Raw genomic sequence first — 24,202 nt, forward strand, 5'->3', positions numbered from 1 at the left:
CATAAACTTAGTTCACTAAGGTCCTCACACTTTTAAATTTCGTTGGGAACCACTTAAGGGGCATAGCCTAAGCGCGATCGTGTGCGGTTTCCGGAGATGTGTTTCAGCTCCCTCTAACTCTTGCCTAGTGCCGCTGATTCCTTTTCGGCTGTCCTGCGCCATGTGCTTCTCGGTCGCCAGCTCTTCGTTCTTCCTGTGTAAGTAGATTTCACTGCATTGCTTGGTCTGTCATGCAGTCGTTACCTTTTTGAAGCGTATGTTTAATCCATAGAGTCTATAGGTTCCCGACCTGACCTTCTATGAATGACCTCATTGGATTTTCGGTTTTGCAAGAAAATCCTTAGCCTCGTTTCACACTACACGGTTTTGATCGTACGGCATAAACCGGATCAATGGCTAATTACACATTATACGGTTTTAACCTTACGGTAAAAACGATATACATATGCAGGATTCCTGTGCTTAGTATACTTTTTAATCGTTTCTTGAAGAAGACATTTTGCCGTGACCGTATAATATGAAAGCGTATATGCTCTTCTTCGCTTCTCTAACAAAATGTAGTCGTCCGGTTTTTTGCCGTACGGTCAAAACCGTGTAGTGTGAAACGAGCCTTATTCCTCCAAACTTTCGACAGCATACCGAACGTCACTTTTGCTTTGCGGCAGATGATGTCCCGACGATGGAGAAGATACTTTGAAGGTATTAAAAGCTCTCCACTTTTTCCACCGATTGTCCATAAAGAAAGTGATAAACTCATCGAACCAGCTAAGAATTTTTGTAATTACATATGTAAGCGACACATAATTTAGATTGCCGCAAGGAACATTCTAAAAGAGTTTCAAACTTGAGCTACTCTACAATAATTGATATTTCCGTTGATAGAAGTTTAATGTAAAATATCCATTAAACTTCTAAGCAGAATAGAAAACTTGATATTTTTTCACCTACTTCAAAATAGCTTTCGACAAAATAAATCAAGGTGCTTACTTTTTTTTCCACGGGTACTGCCTTTTGCGAGGAATTGACAAATTCTCCAAGAGTAATTCTTGTCATGAAAAGTGCTTTCTCAAATTTGCCGTTCGGATTCGGCTTAAAATTGTAGGTTCCTTCCATTCCTGACAGTAATACTCGCACACAGGAATGGTTGAGAGTTATCAGTCACTAGGCCGTAGTTCTCATTCATTCATTATTCTATAACATTGGTGGTCAAGGTCTTCTCATTACTATTCTAATTTTCTAATGGGTTTTGATGGCCTTAATTCAAATCTGACTTCAAAATTAATGTATCAAGATAGATTTGGAATACACATTTGTAAAACTCGAAAAAACACGTATGTATGTATACAAGGATTTTAAAGGCTATCTAAATTTATGAATAAGTTTGATCCCCTTTTTTTCAATATTTAGTTAAAATATGTATATTATTTTATATGGTATTCGAAACATCTTCAAAAGTTGTTAGATTTTAACTGAAAGAATCGCTCAACCATTTATACTAAAAAGTTTTTCATCACAAAAAGGCGAAATTTAGCTTTGTTCTTGTAAAGAATCTGTTGTCTTTTATATCAAGTCTTTAAAATATATTAAAAAATATAAGAGTAATATTGAAAACGGGTATTTTTGAAACTTGAGGAAATAGTAAACATTAAAGTTTTGATTCGATCAGGACTTAAAATTAAGTCCAAAACATATTTTTTAAAACTATGAGAGTATCAAATTCAATGTTTTCTCAAAACTTCACACAGAGTCAAATAAAGATTTATAACTAATGAGAATCTCCAGAAACTAAGTAAGATATACTAAAATGATTTAAATTGTATCTAGAAGAGAATAATTTGTACTTTGCAAAATCATGATCCAGGGGTGGAATTATGTAAGGTGATTTGTGATAGTTGATAGTCACAATCAACAAATTCGGTCTGTGTAAGGTGATAGTCATCTGTGACAATCACAATTTTGTGATTATTTACCGTGACAGCACTTTCATATGAAATTGCTATTATTTTGTCTATTGTCTGTTGTGTCTAGTCAAAATGAATGTGTTCGTGCCTTTGCCATTGTTTTTTCCATCTCAAAATGCTGAAAATCAAGATATAAATCGTAATAGAAATATCCGGATTTTGAGAATAAACCTCCGGAATAAATTTAACGTACTTGATTTTCCAAATCCAAAGTAAGTGCACATTACATATGTATATTCTTTCTTACATATTTATTAAATGTATCTTTCTTAATAAAATAGATTTTTAAAAAACTTTCGATTAACGAAAGAAACTTTTTGCATATCCTTCACCTTTTGAATTGCCAAGAGGAATTCGCTCAACCCATATTTCCTACATTTCACATTTCATTGTCACCAATGTGACAGTCACAAATCACCTTACATGATTGCACCCTAGTTTATTGCTAAGAGATATTTTAAAGACCCTTGCTCCAGCGCGCGGCGGGAGCCTGGAGCCAGCGGGAGCCTGCTTTCGAGGGAGAAAGCATACAAAAAGTCCAGAAACTTGTTCTTGAGGATGACCGAATAAAGGTGAAAATGATGGCTGAGTTCACCAAGCTTTCAACTGGTACCATTCTTTATGACCTTTTTAACCTTTTAAAAGTCAGTGCAAGGTAGAGGCCTCAGAAAAAGGTGAGAATCGCATGCTGTAGAAAGGTTTGTGAGATGTGTAGTAAGACCGCGCACGGTGTTATAGATCGATTGTTGCTGGGGACGAATCGTAGGTTCACCACTATGAGTCTGAAAACAAAAGGGAGTCCATGCAGCGGCATTAAAAACAAGCAAATAAATAGTTTCATGTCATTCCGTCTGAAGCTTATGATCACAGTTTTTGGGACTCAAAGGGAATATTATTGAGTACAAACATCCTACGCTTCCACTTTGCATAATTCGAGGAAGGAAATGAAGAAGGAAAGACGGGGTAAGCTCGGAACATCGTTTTGCTTCTTCACGACAACGCTGTAGTCCAGACCTTGTATCTAGTGACTATTTCCTGTTTCCGAATTTAAAAATTATATCTTCGTGGAAAACATTTTTGTTTGATGATGAAGATCTCAAGTCGGCTATAAATGGGTATTTTGGGGAGAAAGAAAAAGGTTATTTTTTTGAAGGTTTACAAGAACTTAATGATGTGGAGCTTTCGGATTGGTTTGCAACCAAATGTAGTGTGAGGCAAGGTTCAGCCCTAATTTTTCATGATCTCATCGTTTCTTATACATTTTTGGTGGCTTAGATTTGGAGCATGAAGAATTTCTTATTTGAAATTAGATTTAGACACTGAAAAAATAACCTAACTGTAAAGCTTTAACCCTAGATAGATAATCTACGTCTGCGGGACGTATGGCGCGGGGAAAAATTGTTATATCTTTTCAATTATAAGCCGTATTATATTAGTTTTTTATATTTGCTCAGGACTAGGTCAGAGCTTGCATGGCGCATCTTAAAATTCACGCTGAAGATGCATTAGGGCCAGTAATGACTATGTTATACGTCTATGAGACGTATGATTATCTTTTATGAAACTTTTGTGCACTGAACAAAAGTATACGGGGAAAAAACTTTTTTTCTCAAAAATTACTAAAACTATTTTTATAGTTAGCTTACCCCTCAATGAACTAATTTACCAAATTTTAAGACTCAAAGTCAACTCAAAGGTTTCTTTAAAAAATAAAGAATTTTGTTCGTTCTGTTTTCAAAGGTGGTTCAGATTTTTTATAAATTTTGCTCAAATTTTACTTCTTTTGTACTTAATTATTGATTCATTTTACTTAAAATAACCCAAATAAAATGAATTAAAATACAAAATAATGATGAAAAATCAATTGTCATCTTTAAACGCGCTTAATAAGTGCCATACGTCTCTAAGACGTATGATTATCTTTCACGCACTAAAAAATATGGTTATCTTTCTAGGGTTAATGTAGAAAGTAATTTTGAAGACAGATGAGGCAGCTGAAGCTTAAGAGTAATTGAAACTTAAGGGAAAAATAATATATTCATTTCGTAGGAAAGTGTCCAACTTTTACAAAAATTGAGAAATCCTTGGAAGTGATTTGTTTTTCAAAAAAAGTAAAAGTTGTTACTAAATTCATTGCGACGAACTAAATTGTATGAATGTAAAGGGTGATTTTTAAAAAGCTATAGGACATTTTTTCAAAAAAAAAAACCACAAAATTAAGAAAAATGCATGCAATCTTTATTTGAATCGATAGTACGGTCCATATAATTAAATGTTTGAAGATTATTTCATGCAAATGTTGATCTTGACTGCGCCTCGAATGGTCCATCCGCTTAGTCCAATTTTGGCATACTCTTTCCAACATTTAGGCCGGTGTCTCACGAATAAATGATTCAATGTTGTCTTCCAATGCGTCAATTGAAGCTGGAGCGGGTTTGTCTGTTTAGACATAAGCTTTAACATAGCCCCACAAAAAATAGTCTAAAGGCGTTAAATCGCACGATCTAGGCGTCCAATTGACCGGTCCCGAACGTGAAATAAAATGTTCACCGAACTCGCCACTTAATACCACCGTCTTGTTGAAACCACATGTCATGCAAGTCAAGCTCTCAAACGCTCACCATTCACAGTAACGTTACGATTCTTTGAAGAAGAAGTACGGTCCAATGATGCCACCAGCCCATAACCCACACCAAACTGTGACTTTTCTGGATGCATTGATAGCTCTTGCAATGCTTCTGGCTGGTATTCACTCCAAAATCGACAATTCTGCTTGTTTACGTACCAATTGATCAAAAAAATGGGCTTCGTCGCTAAACGCAATTAAATGGAAGTAGCGCGCGATGATCTTACTTTACAGAGCACGTATTTTGATAATAAAATTCAATAATTTGCAAGAGTTGTTCGTTTGAGAGACGATAATTATAAATTATAGACCAAACTGAAGATGTTTGACAGTCAAACAAAACATGAAACGTGCGTCAGCTGCTTAAACCAGTATTTGCCAAAAAGATATTAGCTAACAAACCACTCCTTATAAAATTACTTTAAGGTACAGAGCAAGAGTCTTTTTGAAGATTCTTCTCTCTATCATCTCTTCAGGAAACAATTCGATTCAATTAAGGAGTTGGGTGTTTCAATTCAGTCTTCCTATTAAATTATAAAAAGAGGTAAGCAAGAGGCGAGTTTAGTCTAGAAATATCGACGAGAAGGTGCTATGGTCATCTCAGTAAGTCCCTCAGATCATTTTAAAGGCTATGATAAGAATTCAAGGTAGAAGATTCTCAAGAACGTGTTGTTTACGCATTTCGTTTACAAGAAATGACAAGGCATCGTTGGTACATTGTAACCATAAATGGTGAGAGGTATCAGGCCATGATGAAATTTCTTGAGGGCAACGATTGCTGATAATCCTTAGACTGGGTTTTAGCAGAATTGAGTTTCAGCGCACACTGGTCCCAACGGGGCTTCAAAGATAAATTTTTAAGAATTTACTGCAGCAGACATTTTTCTGTGGGGTTACTTGAAGGCCGAGTGCACATATGATTTTAAACCAACGAATATCCCGCAGCTGAAGGACAACATTCGTGCTGAAATACAGCCACTTAATCCTTATGTCCTACAAAGTGTTAAGGGAAACCTTGTAGAAAGAACTAGTCTCTGTGAGTATAAAGCTGGTGCTCGCTTGAAAGTAAGTTCTAAATACAAAATCAAATCTATAAATGTTATTAGCACTTCAAATTAGGAAGTCACTTTTGGCTCACCCTGTTTTACGTATACATGTCTATACATTTTAAATTTAATGTCTTTTATAATAATAAATTGAACATCCTTTGAGCAGCTCATATTTCACAAAGAACAAGCTAAAAATAAACAACAACAACAACAACAAAAAAAAAGAAAATATTATTATCCTTTAAGTAAAGCTCTAAGTGAGTTACCCAGTGTTGAATAATTAAAAAGCATTAAATATGGATCAGTGTTTATTGACTTGAATCTAGGGAAATCATTAAATTAAATTTGTATTTACCACGATGCATATAAGATAAGCTAAACCTACTCGGTATAGGTAAGGTATACCTATCTAACATTGTTGCCATTAGATGATTTTATACTCAACAGCATTAAAGTTCTATTAGTTTAATGGACTGCAATTATTTTAAGGCTAGCCCTTATATAGTGCCATACGGAGGTATAGTCCATCTATCTAGAGTCCCAATGTTCTATAGCTTTCAGACTTGTACCTTTGAAAAAAAAAATAACTGGAAACCCATATAAAGTGTTTACACTGAGCATAAGGCTCAGAGTTGTATACTACTCGTACACTACACTACACTCCAGTATAGTACCTTATCCATGTACCTAATGTTAGACAATAATTAACCAATTACCGTCACGAATCAAATAACGGACAGCATAAAAGTAACCTCAAAATAACTTAACATGAATGAGGAAGGATATTATAACTTTTAGAGTGTAGGGTAGGTAAGGGTAGATATACAGATACCGATAGCCTTTCCTTTTATAAAATAATAACTTAAGCCAATTCAGTTTATTTATAAATTTTTAAAGGTTTTTATTGTTTGAACGCCATTATTTGTGTCTATAAAATTTTGTCACGTATCTTATAGAGTCTCTCAATTCAGTGTACTCGGATATTGATATCCATCACCTATAATAGACAAAGTACAAATATCAATGTTTTAATATTTTATCAATCAGTATTTTAGTAACTAATGCAAGTAGTCACGCAATTTCAAAAATTGTATAGGTACGTTATTGTACCTGTATCGCTGGATAGCGTATGCAATATTTAATAAGCATTTTTCGAATATTAATAATTATATTAAAAGGAGTATCAAACTTTTAACCTTCTAGCTATATAGAAGGTGGATAAATTAAAACATGAGTATATTTCCAGGAACATAAATGTTCTCTTTATACACCAGGAGTGCTTTTCGTGACTACGATAAAAACAAAGTCGGAAATGCAATTTTCGAATAATGAAGTGTCAAAAAAATAAACATTTTTTTAAGGTATATCCTCATAACAGGTAATCATGGTTTAGTTTTTGAAAATAATTGTACTTAGGTGGTTTAACTAATATTTATTTTTATCTTTATAATTTTCACGGGAAATATGGTGAAAGATAATGCTAAAAGCCAATTTTCTACCATTTCAAAATGAAAAGAAGTGAACTTAGTTTGGGAAATGATCTTTGCCCAAGTTTTTGACACGTCATTGGGCCTTTTAATAATGTATGTAGCTGAAAGAGGGTTGGATGAGATTAAAATCTTTACAAAATTATTCTTCGAGTTTACTTTTCAACGACTTCAAAAAATGTAAAATAAATGCGATAGAACAATTCTAAAATTATTCATGAGCTTGATGTGTCATCAGTCATTGAGTCCAATCTGTTAATAGTGTAATGAAATCACAAGAGATTGCAAACCTAACAGATTTCAATCCTTTAAACACCTGGCAGTGTGTTGTTCGATGTATGTAAATGTTCATTTACGGATGGACTTTTTTCGTCAATCAATTAATAATTCTAAGTTTTATAATTTATTTATCAATCAAGTGTGGCGGAGTATTCTCACCACCCACCCATAAACGTAGTCCACCATTAATGTTTTTCAATTGCGGCAATGAAAAATCCTGATAACTCCAAATCCTGAAATTCTAAATATTCAAAATCACGAAAATCCCTAAATCCTCAAAACTCAAAATACCGAAAGGCTTAAATCCTGAAAATGCATATTATAATGAAATAGTTTGATTTTAAAATTTGTTAAAGAGATTTTTAGTTGAAAACCAATTTTTAACAATTTTGGTAGCATTTCTTTAAAGTTTTTTTTCTTATATATAAAAAAAATACAAATTGGATTAATTTAAGAGATACCGAGAACCGAACATCAATGTTCACCAATTTTGCGTACTATTTTTTGTAGATAAAAACCCAACAGTCAGTTTTTTCATAAAAAATGTACTGAATGTCGAGAACAATATTTTCTGTGAGATTAAATTAGATTGAAGCCAATATTTTTAAGTTTTGAAAAGATATTTGAGTCGAAAGTTAATTTTTACCAATTTTAAGTTTTTATCACAAACAATAGTTCTTATAAAATAAAATTAGTTCAAAGCCATAGTCTCAATTTTTTTAAAAGATATTTTTGTCGAAAATTACTTAAGCCTTAGTTTTTCCATTTTTTAGTAATGTTTTTTTAGGTTTTTAATTTTTTTGTAAAAGCACTGTCCAATCGATTTTCCTAAAAATTTTACTGAATGTTAACAACAATATTTTTGACAAAATTAGTTTAAAGACAATATCTGAAAGTTTTGAAAAGATATTTGAGTCGAAAATCAATTTTTACCAACTTTTATTAAATTTTTTGCTTAGGTTTTTATATTTTGTAAAAACAACTGTCAATTCGATTTTTCTCAAAATTTTACCGAATGTTGAAAACAATATTTGTTTATGAAAAAAATTAGGTTAAAACCATAATTTTAAATTCTTGAAATGATATTTGAGTCAAAAATCAATTTTAACCAACTTTTATTTTTTTAGGTTTAAATTATTTGTAAAAATGTCAATTCGAATTTTCTCAAAACCTTACCAAATGCTGAAAACGATATTTTTCATAACATTATATTACTTTTAAGCCAATATCTCAAATTTTTGAAAAGATATTTGAGTCGAAAATCAATTTCAAACGACTTTTTTTAGGTGTTTATATTTTATAAAAAACTGTCAATTAGATTTTTCTCAATATTTTACCAGATTTCAAAAACGTTATTCTTCGTTACACAAAATGATTTTGGAGATATAATCATTTTTTATACGTAGTAAAATATTCGGGGTGACACATTTTTTTCACTTTTTTTGATTTACAAAAAAAAAACGTTAATCTTTTCTTCATTTTACTTCAAGCCGCTAGCGTTATGGGTTCGTATGATATTTTGAGTTAACCAATATTTCCACCTTTTGTTTAAATCACCCAATTTTTTTGAGTGCCCCTTGTGTATCTTTCTGCTTTATTACGTGCGTTTTGTTCGCATTTCATATATAGTAAAGTGAGAAATTCCCAACAAAACGATCCGCAGTGGCCAGATTTTTGTATTTAAAAATTGGTACAACCGAAAGAAGATCTGTCAAAATAATAATAAAAAACTTCAAAAAAGGGGGTTTGTTCGTAGGCTACTACATTAACATGTGGTGTTGAAGCGAGCTTGAAGGTCGCCTCAATTCTTTATATACCTGAATCGAGTTGAGATTTATCTATTCTAAACTGAGATAAACCTTTTTTGGAAACATAGCAAAACATAAATCTCTTTTTTATTGTTTTTTCTTGCAAAATAAGCCCAGTTAGTCCATTTTCACTAACAAAACTAAATAATATCAACAGTAATAGATTCGTTTTTTCCGCAATGGGAAATACACATGATTCCAAATGCAGAACCACTCAACGAACACAGCCATCGAGATACGAATGCAATATCAATCGTACCAACATTTGAGAACGAAATCACATAAGATCCATTCGAGGCTCGTATAAATGTCAAAAACCTATCCATAGTGAGATTATACTCTAACTTTTATCGGTGTTATTCTCACTATGGATATTGTTTTTGTTATTCGTGTAAAATCCTACTTTACTATGGATAGATTTCCCAACAAAACACGGGTATTGTCTCTATTACAAAATATATTTGAAGTCGACATCTCTACTGGTTCTTGAGATATGGATGACCAAAAAACGTACTGACGTACGTACGCACGGACATCTCACTTAAAATCTTTTATTTCGACTCTAAGGACCTTGAAACGTCGAGAAATGTCAAAATGTTAACAAAATAAAATAAAAATTGAATTTTATATCCAACCGTTGTTTTTGTTGAAAATGTAATGTAAATTCTTACCTTTATTCCGATTCGTGATTATTCACCACTGTTAGTTTACCGCTGGACATTTTTTAACTGACTCTTTACATCCGCCAGTTTACAGGTAAAATAGTGCCAGTTCTTACTAACTTACTAACTATTTATCTCTGACAGCTTAACTCCACCGTTTTACCGCCAATTTACCTCTGGTTAGTTTACCTCTACCACTAAACCTACGCCTGGGAGACCAGGTAAGGTAGTGTGAAAAGAAGACTCATTTTGCTTACAGGGTGGTCATTCGGCCACTCGGCCGTGTGTTCATTAATTTTTAAAAACTCAATATTTGTTTTCGTTACTTTTAACTTACCTTTTTTAAAGCACAGGAGCACGATAAAATGCAAAAAATGTGAGTTCTGTTAAATATTCAAACAAAACAATTTACAAAAATTTACTTTAAAAATATTTTGTTTTGTAAAATTGCATTTTCAAAAGTATTCAATGAGATGGTAGTTTCAAAACTATAAACTACCTTACCTACTTTCGAGGTAAGCCGCTCTGGAAGAAAAGTGTCTAATGGTACAATGACAGAGGTAAACCAGCGCGGCGGAGATAAACCAGCAGAGGTAAACTGACTGAGGTAAATACTCGCAGTCCTGCTTCGTTTTTTTTCGCTCACAGGATTCTTCTTTCGTAGCAAAGAAATTTGTACTGAAAATGCAATAAATCGTTGTTAACAAATATTTGATGTTTAAAACTTACAAACTTCATCCTTTTTCACAATCAGGGCTGGATTGAGGGGAGGGCAGAAGCCCCGCGGCCCCAAAATAGAGACTTCGGAAAATTTCTGTTTCAAACTCCAACTAATAAACACTAGTAAACATCTTTTCCTTTGATGTGTATTTTTTTGTCTTTTACCTTTACCTTCAGCCTACAGTACATACTGATTATTTAATTAAATTAATCTTAAATAACAGAAATCATTGTTCTATATTTGTTCACCTCAATCAAACAATCAGTGAAATATCAAAATCATATAACAATGCTGCGAACATGAGTGGCAAATACAAGGGGATGCAGGCTCTTATTTTGGAGAAAAATCATTTATAGGCGTTCGTACCTTGTTGTGGTCATTTTATTAATTTAGTGGGAAAGGCAGTCCATCGGCTGTTCAATTCTTTGATTTCGTGCAGAATTCGTACACGTTTTTCACAGACAGTACAGAGCAGCACCGAATTCCGATTGATAAATTATCGAAGAAGAAAAGCGTCCAGTTTTTAGTCTTGAAAAAGCTCAGCCACACTCGTTGGTCTTGTCGAGCTGAAGCTACGAAATCCTTAGTCAACAGCTATTTGGAAATCGAAGAAGCTCTAACTAGCATATCTTCCAATAAAGAGCAAAAAGACATCTTGAGGAATAAAGTAACGCACCTTCTACAGAAGATGAGTAGTCTCGAGACCACTTTGTTTACAACATTTTGGAACGCTATCTTGGAGCGATTGAACGCTACAAACAAGATATTGGAAGACCCGAAAATGATTCTTGAATTGTCAATGTGTGCACTAGAATCATTGAAATCATTCGTGGAATATAAACGAAATGATTTTGATAAATACTAATAAATATGTACAATCACGCACCCGCACCAGAACGAGAAATGTGAGGTTTAATCCGCTCGATTACGGCAAAGCACAAGACTCAAATCTGTCACCCAAGGAAAAATACAAAGTATCCGCCTTTATCCCAGTGATTGACCAGCTATCCGTTTCTCTTACTGAAAGATTGCATGCCTATGAAGCTGTACGTTCGAGATTTGTTTTCCTGAATCACATCTGAAAATTTGCGCGCTGATGCGGAGGTATTGGTGGAAGAGTATCCGCATGATTTAGAACCTCGTCTTGGTAATGAGTTGGTTCAATTTGTGTCTTTGATTGACTCATACAAAAAGGAAAAGGACTATCGAACAGATCAATCGCCAGAACTATTTTACTACCAAATTCTCGAAAACAACATTTCAGAGCTACATTCCCAAACTTCGAAATTGCATTGAGAATGTGGTTTTGATGGTAACAAATTGCAATGGAGTGCGCTCATTTTCAAAAATGAAAATTATAAAAAATAGGCACGATGGGAAAAAACCGTCTATCGAAGATCTTTCTCCTAAGCATTGAAAGCGATTTACTGTGAGAACTGGATTTCAAAGCTCGAAAGGTTCCGTTCGTTAATCCTAAAATTTAATTTTAGACAATTCTTTTTTCCGTTTATATTTATATTTGTTTGTTCAATTTTAAAGGAATCTACTTGGTTTCACAAGAAATTATTTATTGAAAAACTCGAGTGAAAAAAATGGTTTATTTTGAAAATAATTTGGGGTGAGGGGGCCTCCGCTCCTTTAGGCCCCTAGGCCTCGGGACATTTAAATGCGGCCCTGTTCACAATGGTTTATTTAAAAATGTTTAGCTCGCGAAAAAAGCGAATTAATTTGCACTAAATGAATTTACATTTGTGAAGTTAGAAAATTCCGAGTTCCAGCGAATAGTAATGAATTGAGAAAGATCAGAATTCAGGCATTCAAAGAAGTCAAGGGTTGTAGAATTTACTATATAAAATATGAAAAGTAATTTAAAAATAGTATCCTACTATTGCTTGAGAAGATATTTGCATGTAGCAAGTGGTGTTCCTATGTTATGTTTTTGTCTAACATAAGGCAGAAGTGTTCCGTTTTTGGCGAGCTCATCGGCTTTGCAATTTTCCGGAATGTCTCTGTGGCCCGGCACCCAAATGAGGTGAATATTAAACTGTTCCGTCATCTCATTCAGAGATGATTGACAATCGTGGACTGTTTGAGAGTTTGTGGAGACAGACGCTAGAGATTTAAGAGCGGCTTGGCTGTCTGAGAAGATTAGTATATCCTTACAAGATATAACGTTTTCTTTGAGCCAGGATAGTTCTTCTTTAATCGCCATTACTTCTGCCTGGAATACACTACATTTATTGGGAAGTCTATAGGATAGACTGAGATTCAGTGGTTCTGAAAAGATACCACTTCCAACTCCGTGATCGGTCTTTGAACCGTCAGTATAGAAGTTTATCGCATCGTCTTCCAGGGGTTCCTCTTCTTCCCAGGAGGACCTTAAAGGGATAGACACATGGAATCTTTTACCAAATACCATTTTTGGGGTGGTATAGTCTAAGCGATCTGGGATAGATCTGAAATAGTCTAGAATAGTAGTATGTCCAGTATTGTTACTGGTCCATTGAGAGGTGGCTCTAAGCCTTACACATGAGTTGGCAGCCACCTTTTTAGAGAAGATGTCAAGTGGTGTTAGGTTTAAAAGCACTTCCAGTGCTGCGGTTGGTGTTGTGCGAAGTGCTCCTGTGATGCACATACCTGCTGACCGCTGGACTTTGATGAGCTTATTTAGATTTACCATCTTGTCCAGTGCGGTCCACCATACGACGGCTCCATAAATGAGTATCGGCCTGATTACCGAAGTGTATAGCCAGTGGGAGAAGCCCCATTTTGATCCTATGGCCTTTTTACAAGTAAAAAGCGCTACAGTAGCCTTTTTGACTCTTTCATCAATATTTGCCTTCCAATTTAGTTTTTTGTCTAAAATGAGGCCCAAATATTTAGCTTGATCGGAAAAGCTTAATGGTATTCCTCTAATCTTGGGTGGGCTAATCTGAGGAATTTTATATCTTCTCAAAAAGAGTATTAATTCTGTTTTGTGTGGGTTGACGTCCAATCCACATTGCTTAGCCCATTTAGTTAGCCTTTAGGGAATTTTGTAGGAGTTCCGAGAGAACTTGGGGGTGCTTCCCAGATACGGATATCGCAACGTCGTCAGCATAGGCAATCACCTTAAAACCCTCTTCTTCCAATGTTGTAAGTAGGTCGTTTACTACCATGTTCCATAAAAGAGGCGAAAGGACTCCACCTTGGAGAGTGCCTCGATTCACCGATCTGGTGGTAGTTACAATTCTCATGCTAGAAGTTATTGTCCTGCTTTTGAGCATGAGACTTCTAAGATCTATGAGTGACTTCTCTAATTTCAGCTTATCCATTGCTGTTGTGATCGCCTGGTAACTGACGTTGTTAAAAGCTCCTTCAATATCTAGGAACGCTACCAGGTTATATTCTTTGTATTCGAGGGAAAGTTCAATAGTACCTACGTACCAGCGAGTGAAGTGCTGATTCTACTGATTTTCCCTTAGAGTAAGCATGTTGAGCTGTGGAAATGAGACATGGTTTTAAATTATGTCTGATATAAATTTCAATCAATCTTTCCAAGGTTTTAAGAAGGAAGGATGATAGGCTGATTGGTCGTAGATCTTTAGGGTTAACGTGTGAGGGTTTCCCTGCTTTGGGAATGAAGACTACTTTTGCCATTCTCCAGGCTTTGGGAATATATCTCAACCTTACACAGCTTGTCAGAATGATTTCCAATGGTGGAATAATCATGTCTGAGCATTTTTGTAGTTCAGCCGGAATGATCCCGCCTGGTCCAGTAGATTTATATGGATCAAAGCTGTCTATGGCCCATTGCAGTTTTTCCCGCGTTATTAGATCAACTAAATCGCTTGTATAAGCTGAAGACTCTGATGTTAAGTCATTGATTATGTTAGAGCTACCTGGAAAGTGGGTATCTAATAACAGATTAAGAGATTCTTCATCTGTGATAGTCCACGTGCCTGCTTCTGTCTTTAAAGCACTGGGTATTGTTGGACTTTTTGAGAGAATTTTCCTGAGTCTTGAGGCTTCTGAAGTATTTTCTATTTTACCACAAAAATTTCTCCAAGAAGACCTCTTACTCTGTCTTAATTCTTTTTTATATTGCTTTAGAGCTTGTTTGTATAAGTCCCAGTCAGAAGGAGATCTAGTGTACTTAGATCTGTTGAAGAGTTTGCGACAGCTCTTTCTGAATGGTTCTATTTCTTTACGCCACCAATAAGGTTTCTTTTTACCCTTTAAAATGGTTACAGGGCAAATGCTAGATGGCCACAAAGTACCACCTGCCTGACAACCAAGCAAATATGGCCAAGTATTGACTTAAAACGGTCAATAAGCTTGATATCACTGAGCAGACAAAGTATAAGCTCTACAATTGGAGTAATAACTGGACACTGCCTCATAGGAAGACATGCTCTGAGGCAAGGGGTCTACACAAATGACTTCTGTAGAAGCTGCATGGACGAATAGGAAGAGGAAACAGTCCAACACCTTCTATGTACATGTCCAGCACTCTCCATTAGAAGGAGTTACTTTCTCGGTAATCCCTTCTTCGATAATACCAGTGAACTGGCAACGATTGACACAAAACGTCTCTCTAACTTTATTAAAAGTACAAAATGGTTTGTTTAAATTCATTACTCCTCCATGAGTAACCTCATTAGTGGTATCACAGTGGACCCTTGAGGTGTACGTGTGTCAATGACATCTGGACAGCCACTCAAACCTTATCCTATCGCAAAATTGTATAAAGTTTTGTTTAAATTATTTAAATAAAATAAATCAATTTATTTTTGATCTACATCTGCTAAAACCCAAATTTCTCCTATTCTTGCATTCCAAGGGTCAAAATAAATCAATTTATTTTTGAATTAAGATCAAATCTGCAGATCTGCATTTTCAGCTTATCAAATGTCAAAAGATTATAGCTTCAAAAGTGTCAGATGTCCAAATATCGGACTATTTTAAATTAAGAGTCTTATTGGGAAACCCTATTATATGATTGGTAAAACCTTTTAAATCAAATTCCTACTTTCTCAATGTTATTGAATCAATATTCATATTAATATGAGGTTATTAAATTTAAAAGAACTAACAATTTTATCCATCTCTACAGGGAACACCAGAACACATGCTATAGTGCATGTTTAAGTAATGTTTCCCGCCTAGTATATCCTTTGCCTATATTGACTCGTCATTCCGTGTTAAACAAACAATAATAAAAACATGAAATTATATGAGAATTCCGATGTCCCAGTGATGATTGAATGATAGCAACATCCTGGCGCGCGATTTCATATACATTGATAAGACTTTATTTGCTCACACCGCACCGCACCAATATGACTACACTTGCATATAATTTATAAATCCAATATTAGCCTCTATAGAACATCACATATCAGGATCCAGGATCAGGAGCTTATATATGTACCTATCTATAGATAATAATTGTAAAGTGCGTGTCAATGTGGCCAACAAGACAATAAAACTTTTCATGCACAAGGATAATAATTGAAGGATTAAAATACCATTCAATTGTTTTATTGACAGATAAACACAAAACAATCGGCAATTGCACTGTAATTGTTCTCTGATTACACGAAACGCGTTTTACATGCACTTAAGCACGCAATGTTGCCTTTGGCCGTACGTGATGCACCATCACGGCGACAGGATAATACAATATGTACATGCACATCAAATAAATGCTCTTGTGCAACTACACACTGTAAAAAAAGGTAAAAAGGACAACAAGGCGTCATCGGTCACCCAAATGGTTTAAACCACCCCCACGAAACGAATATTGCAAGCCCCCCGGTCCGGGCTTTTCCTTTATAGCATCAACGTTAAACAACAACAACAAATATCGCTCGCTTCCCCTTCCGTGAAAGCAAATGCAATTCAGCTGAACTTCCAGATACCGTCCGTCATCGTGCGTCGTGTCACTGCCACCGTCCGCGTCAGTCCTAGAGCCTAGTTTTATTTTGTATACATTAAAGTGGCTTTCTTGTTTTCTTTTTTTCGTTCTAGGTTATCCTCAATTTGGTGTTTTCATTGGGAAAAAAGGACGAAACACAGTCAAACAAATAAACAAATATAAATAAAATGTTCCTTTACTCAGGTGCAATGTATGGTGTGACGACGACGTGACGGGTGGCGAGGCAGCGGTAAATGGCGGCACAAAGTCCCACATTTGCTGTCAAAATCGACGGAAAAAAAAGATTGTAGAAAAAAACTACTCTGCTACTGCCTACCGCCTAACTCCCGCCACTAGCTTCACTACCGCCCACCGCCCACTTGTCGAACACATAAAATATCGGTTAAATTTACCTCGAAAGTATATGTAAACATTTTCATTTCCGCATGAAACAGTGGCAAAAGTTAATCGCGAACGTATAATTACGTTGCAGGTTGCAGCCTTGCCTCGTAACACCGCCGCCGACCGGTAACACCCAAGCCTTACACAACATAGCTCCATCGATGACGAAGGGAGACGTTACGTTTGTTGCATGAAACTTATAGGTTCTATATTATACGAAAACATATATGTATGAAGTTACTTTTGGCCGGGTCATGGTGCAAATTATACCTACTCTTGGTTTGGTCGACTTTTTTCCTAGAAATTCCGTGAGTAGGATGTGCCATGTGCTGCTTCTGCTTCTGCATCAGTATTTTGTAATTTTTAAAATTTTCAGGATTCAATTCTTTTTTTTAAACCTATTTTTAAATGTTTGTGGAAATTGTTTCACTTTTATTTCGTAATTTGTTTCTGATATAATTTGCCAACCAAATGAACAGAAAGATAAACTCACTGAAACGGAAAAAGTACAATTTGAATATATTCGTTATGTGCTACGCCGCTGGCGCTTAAACGGGTTGGGTTGGATTTCTTGAAATGTTGCTAATTTTGTTCGTGAGGCTATAGGCTAATACCTCTATGTCTATATGCCGATTTTAAATGAAATAGGATCACGTGTCTACACATCGTAGAGAAGATTGATTTGTAAATATAATGGTTACCTCGCGATACACAATTCGAATGGAAATCGGGACACCACTATTTTCAGTAAATTTGCAAAGTGACCCAATTATTGTGTCATAAAAATAAAATGCCTTCGAATATCATTCGAATTCGTAGAAAAATATTTAAAAACATTTTTCAAAATAAGTTACAGACAAAATATTTATATTTGCTGATAGATTGGCGTTAGCTCTTTTAGCCCAAAACCTTATCACCAAAAATCCTAAAATGACATAAAGCCAAAAACTGGTCACAAAATAAAAAAACTACCAAATTTTTAGTTGGGTTTTATGACTGACTCCATACAAAGAATTGTCTCCCTGTATCCTCACACTGAAATCGTTATTACGGGGGATTTCAATGTTCACAATTCTTCGTGGCTTCGCCATTCGGGCCAGACAACGCCCTAGGGAATGTGTGCTGAGATTTTTGCTGAGTTTAACCATCTTACTCAGCTTGTCAATGAGCCTACTCGTATATCAGACGCTAACGGCCGAGCAGAAAGTACACTTGACTTGTTTCTCACTTCTGATCCTGATAGGTACACAATCAGTGTATTGACACCTCTGGGCACATCGGACCACAGTGTCATTTCTGCTAATTTCTCATGTCAAACAAATTCAGTTAAAGAAAGAGCTCCAAATAGAACCGTTTGGCAGTACAAGAAAGCCAACTGGGACGGTCTCAATAATTTCTTCAGGATCTTTAACTGGTCGCTATGCTTCCTCGGTAGCGACGTAGACTCCAGTGCAGATATGGTTTCTATAGTATGATTCATCAGGGAATGGAAGCTTTTATCCCGAACAGGGTTAAAAGTATTAAACCCAAGGTTAAATCATGGTTCGATTCGAGCTGCAAAGAGGTTATCAAGGAGAAAGAGGTGATCTTACGGTGGTTTAAAGCTAACCCAACTGAGGAAAACCGGAAAAAGTTTAAGCAAGCCAGGAAGGCCTGCAACGCCCATATTCGAAGGACCAAATTTTTACATGACCAAAAATTACGGCGAAAAATACTGCAATGTTCCAAAGTAAGTAAGAATTTTTATTCATTTGTAAAAAACATGAGGAATTCTTCCTCTTCCTCGGTTCCTACGCTTGTTGTCAATGACACTCCTTTATTTAGCTATATTTATAAAGCCAACTTTTTTGTAAGGCCGAAAATTTCACCTTACCAGATAGTGTCATGACTCCCCCAGTTCTTAAACACGTAAATGATTTTATGGGACCAATCTTTTTTCGTACTCGAACTGTGGCGAGAGTTCTTAAAGATCTCAAAATTCATAAATCCGCTGGCCCAGATGGTATCCCGCTATTATTTTGAAGAGGTGTTCTTCAACGCTAGCAAAACCACTGCGTAAACTTTTCCATCTTTCCTATTCTTCTGGGCTCGTTCCGGACCCTTTAGTATTAAAAATTACTAAAGGTCCCGCCAAATAACTTCTTTTTTTTTGAAAATGCTATAAAAACATCGAGTGTAGCTTCGGCTGTGTCGCACGTAGTGCCGTCCTGTTGAAACCAAATATTGCACGGATTTACTGTTGACAACCAACGCAAACGAATTAAGGACAACGAACTTCGGATATGCAGGTGGAATGTTAGATCCCTTAACAGAACACGTGGGGCCGAAGCATAAGCGGAGGGCCAAGACCGCTATAAAGCAGATATCACCGCCATCCAGGAAATACGATGGCATGGGCCGGGCAAAAAGAGGATGAAAAACTGCGTTATTTATTATGGTGACTGCTACCACGAAAACCAACAGCGCTTATTTGGATGCGGCTTCGTGATCGGAGCCAGACTTAGACAAGAAGTCTTGAGCTATAGGTGCATCAATGAGCACCTCATGACCATACGCATCAAGGCTAAATTCGGCAACATTATGCGCGCGCTCCCACAGAAGAGAAAGACGACAACACCAAAGATATGTTCTTCGAGTTCCTAGACAAAACATATGAGCAGTGCCCTAGCTACGATATTAAAAAAGTCCTGGGCGATTTTAATGCCAAGCTAGAAAGGGAAGACATCTTTGGTGGAATAATCGGAAAGAAAAGCCTGCACGACAACACTTCCGACAACGGATTCAGGCTCATAGATTTTGCTGCGGGGCGAAACGTCATGGTAGCCAGTACGCGTTTTCCACACCTCAGCATCCACAAAGGAACTTGGAGTTCCCCAGATCAATCTACCATCAACCAGGTTGACCATATTGCGATTGAAGCCAGACACGTTTCCAGCATTATGGATGTACGAACTTTCCGAGGAGCTAACATCGGCTCGGACCACTACCTCGTTGTAACCAAGGTAGCACTTCAGATTTCCAGACCCAAGGCAAAACAGGAAGGTGCTGTGAGAAGGTACAACGTCGAACGGCTACAATCGCCAGAGATCGCCAAATCCTTTTCCGACCAAGTTACAAGTAACCATTCTCGAAGTTGTCTGCCACCAACACAATGTATCGAAAACCAGTGTCAACATTGCCAAGATGTAATCAGAGAAGCCGCCTCTGATGTGCTGGGTTTCAGACAGCCACCAACAAGGAACCCCTGGTTTGATGAAGAATGTCGGCAGGCAAATGCCGCCAAACAACATGCAAAGCGGCGCTGCATAAAAGGACGAGAGCTGCTCGTGAGCTCTATGAGCAGAAGAGGCGAGAGGAACGGCGACTTCTCAGAAGGAAAAAGAGAGGGCATGAGAAGCGTGCGGTCGAAGATGTTGAGAGGTTTAAAAGCAGGAATGAAGTTCGAAAGTTTTATGAACAGGTAAACGAAATTCACAGGTACATAAACCTAGAACCGAAGGCTGCAAAGACGAAAGTGGAAACATCATAGTGGAACCGCAGTCAATGCTGAGGATATGGAAGGACAACTTCTGCAGACTGTATAACGGCGACGACGAACTGAACTCTGCTGTCAGGCAGGATGATCCGTTCAACATAGACGATGTAAGCCAACAATCCCGTCCTCCTCGTCTAAGTTGAAGTCTAATAAAGCCGCCGGAGCGGATAGCTTGAATGCCAAGCTCTTTAAAGCAGCTGAAGATAATCAGGTTAGAAGCATGCTCCAACTTATCTGTAAGATATGGCCGGAAGAAAGCATGCCCGATGAATAGAACCTCAGTATCCCGATCCTGAAAATAGGAAACCTTCTAAACTGCAACAACTGTAGAGGAATCAGTCTAAACCCCATCGTCAACAACCTGATAGGTCATTATCAGTGTGGTTTTAGACTAGCAAAGTCCACAGTCGATCAAATATTCACATTACAGCAGATTCTGGAAAACATCTAAGAACACCAAATCGACACCCACCATCTTTTCATCGATTTCAAGGCCCCATATGACAGCATCTATTAGGACGAGCTGTATAGATATCTAGTTTTGGCATCCCTTCAAAACTCATCCGTTTGTGCAGGCTGACCATGGAGAATTTACGCTGTTCCATGAAGGTTGGAAACAGCTTAACAGAATCTTTCGTGCTTGAAAGAATAGTGCAGTGCTCACACGTTAACACTAGAGGCGCTATCTTTCAATAGTCTCTCCAATTACAGGCATATGCTGATGACATTGACATAATCGGAAGAACTCAGCGTGATGTCAATGGGGCTTTGTCAGTATTGAGGCAGAGGCGACAAAAATGTGTTTAACGGTTAATGAGGGCAAAACAAAGTACATACTGTCGTCAAGAAAGGACATACAACACCGACGTCTTGGTCAAAACGTCACCATCGACAGACGTAACTTTGAAGTAGTCAAGGACTTCGTCTACCTAGGCTCCGCTGTAAACGCAGAAAACAACACCAGCACTGAGATCAAATGCAGAATAAGTCTTGCTAACCGCTGTTTCTTTGGGCTAAGAAAGAAATTGAGTGGTAAAGTCCTCTCTTGAGCGACTAAACTGTAGCTATATAAGACCCTTATCATTCCCGTCCTGCTATACGGTGCAGAAGCATGGACTATGACAAAAGCGGATGAAAGCACCTTGGGTCGTTTCGAGAGAAAAGTTCTTAGTGTGATCTACGGTCCCGTATGCATGGAGTGGAGGAGAAAATGGAACGATGAGCTGTACGGGCTGTACAGCTAGGTAGACTTAGATAGAAGGGTAAAAGTCCAACGGCTAAGATGGCTGGGTCACATAGAGCGCATTAAAACCAAAGTCTTCGAATCCACACCCACAGAAGAGCGCAGTAAAGGAAGACCGTGGATCAGGTGGCGCGCACAAGTGGAATTCGACCTCACCCAACTTGGAGCGCGAAACTGGAGACATCTACCTAGGGCGACCAAGCTAGATGGAGAAGTTTGTTGGGTGAGGCCCTAGTTCACACAGGATTGTAGCGCGACCTTAAGTAAGTAAGTAAGCAGAAATGTAGCTACAAAAAAATGTGAAGTTCTTTTTTAAAAACCGAGCACACTCTGCTTTAACATATTAAAATATTTTCGAAGTTTTGTGACCTTAACCTTTTTTATATTAACTGCTTTCAATGTTAGCCACATCTAGAGAGCATTTTGCCACCAATTAAGAATATTCATGGGAAATTAGTATGCACAAATCGAAAAACGTTTAATATTGGTATCCTCTTTGTCCTCGACGCGACTTTAAGATTGTGTGTGTTTATCGATTGTCAACAAACTATGTTATGGTATACCCAGGATACTCATTGCCACATACCCAATTTAAAGTTGACCCTGAAAATGTTTTTTCGATTTAACTTTGGGTATGAATCGAAACCACCTTTCTCCTTTATAGTCTGTGAACGCCAATAGGTGAAAAATAGATTGCCACTAGCAAGAGTATAGCTACAGCTATCAGCGGTCCTGATGCCCCCATCTTCCCATAACCTGCCATCATAACAATCCCAGTTGTGCAGCGAATAATATCGTCTATAGTTTTATGTTGTGCTATAACATTCAACTGTTGCAATTTAGGTCAATGGGTATGTTAACACAATTTTGGCAAAAGTACAATTTTCGATTCTGAACACAATTTTCGAGGACATTTACAACACTTCGTTTCCGGTTGATTGCAATGCAGCTCTCGCCTTCGTCATGTACTCTACTCTATACCTTATATACGTATGGTACTGTACCATGCCACATCATATATTGCCACTGTCCATTGCCCGGATCTCCATAACAATGTGCAGGTAATGACGTGGATGTGGATGGAACTCGGAGAAGCTTTTGGAAATAGGCTTAATTGTAATTACCCCATTTTGTCGTTTTCGCGCCGCGCTGTTCGAACTCTGTCAATGTTACCACCCAATCTCTTGGAATTGTTCCCAAATGGTCAGAACGTATAGTTTACCTGGCTAAAGGCTGATGGTACTTTAATAAAATTCATAAAATTCTTTTTTTTTATGTGAACCGCACATTTTAGTAATTTTATAGAAAGTCAATATACAACAAAAACAACAAAGAGTTTCCCATTTTCCAAAGCAACGGCCGGCGCGGCGACTACGACCGAAGTTTGTGTCTGTTTATATGCGAGTGGGCAATGGCTGGCGGAAGCTGTTTTGTGGCGGACACGCGACGACGACGTGGGGCAAACAACTCTGTTTTGAAAATTTGCAGAGGCGGAAAATTAAGAAAAAATAAATTTGCACTCAATTTGGGTTTCTGGGTACGATGAATATTGGTAAGTAGATAGTTTTTTGTTACTGGGTTTTGGCGGTTTTTCGAGAGTGGGCGTTTTGTGGTTGGTTGGCCGGAATTTTATGTAACAGAAATTGCAGGTAACAGAATTGTTTGGACTAAGTGGGAAGTAGGTATTTGGAGCGTTTGTTAAACCTCAACTTGGGTATACTCTATACCCACATTATAATTGTATATAAATTTGCTATACCTTGTCTTTAGATATCGAAGGATAAAGAGTGAAAGGTTAATTTTTGTTTCATAATGTATACTTCTAGATAGAGGTATCTATAATTTTGAAGAAGGTGAAAGCAATTTACCATTTTAAGGGATAAATATTCTATATATGTACTTGAATATGTGTTTAGTTCAACTCCATAATAATTATGTATATATCTTTTAGGAATCTGATGCGACAGTAATTGCCACTTTAAGAACAGCAGCTGAAAAGTAAGCGGTTTCTGTAACACACATCAGGGCTAAAGACAAATAACATCAAGTTGAAGCCCCATCTTTTACATTTGCGATATTTGGTCAAGTAGCACGATAGTTGTAAAATCGGGATGGTTTTCTGGGTGTTGGTTTTTCGGAACAATATATTTTCTGGATTTACCATTGAACATTTTGTTTCGAGATTTAAAAGCAATTAAGAAAGTTCAATTTATTATGTTTGGTATCAAAAAATAGTTTAAGAGTTACAGAATTTTCAATTTCAAACTAAAACATGAACCATAAAATCACTTTCAAGGACTTTATGATTCGGAACAAAACTGTTTCACCAGATTTGCTTTCAATGATAGGTTTCAGCATTGATCAATCAGGAACGTTTTTTTCTTTGACAGAAATTTGAAATGATTGCTTTAACCGAACTTTCAAAATAAAAACTAATTATTGATTTCAATATTGATTTAGAGAAATCCTAGTTGGACAACCTCTCGAAAGCTCTCAGCATGGTTATCTTAAGGGCAAATCTCCGGAGACT

The sequence above is a fragment of the Eupeodes corollae genome, chromosome 3 (assembly GCF_945859685.1).
Source record: "Eupeodes corollae chromosome 3, idEupCoro1.1, whole genome shotgun sequence".
Classification (NCBI taxonomy): Eukaryota; Metazoa; Arthropoda; class Insecta; order Diptera; family Syrphidae; genus Eupeodes; species Eupeodes corollae.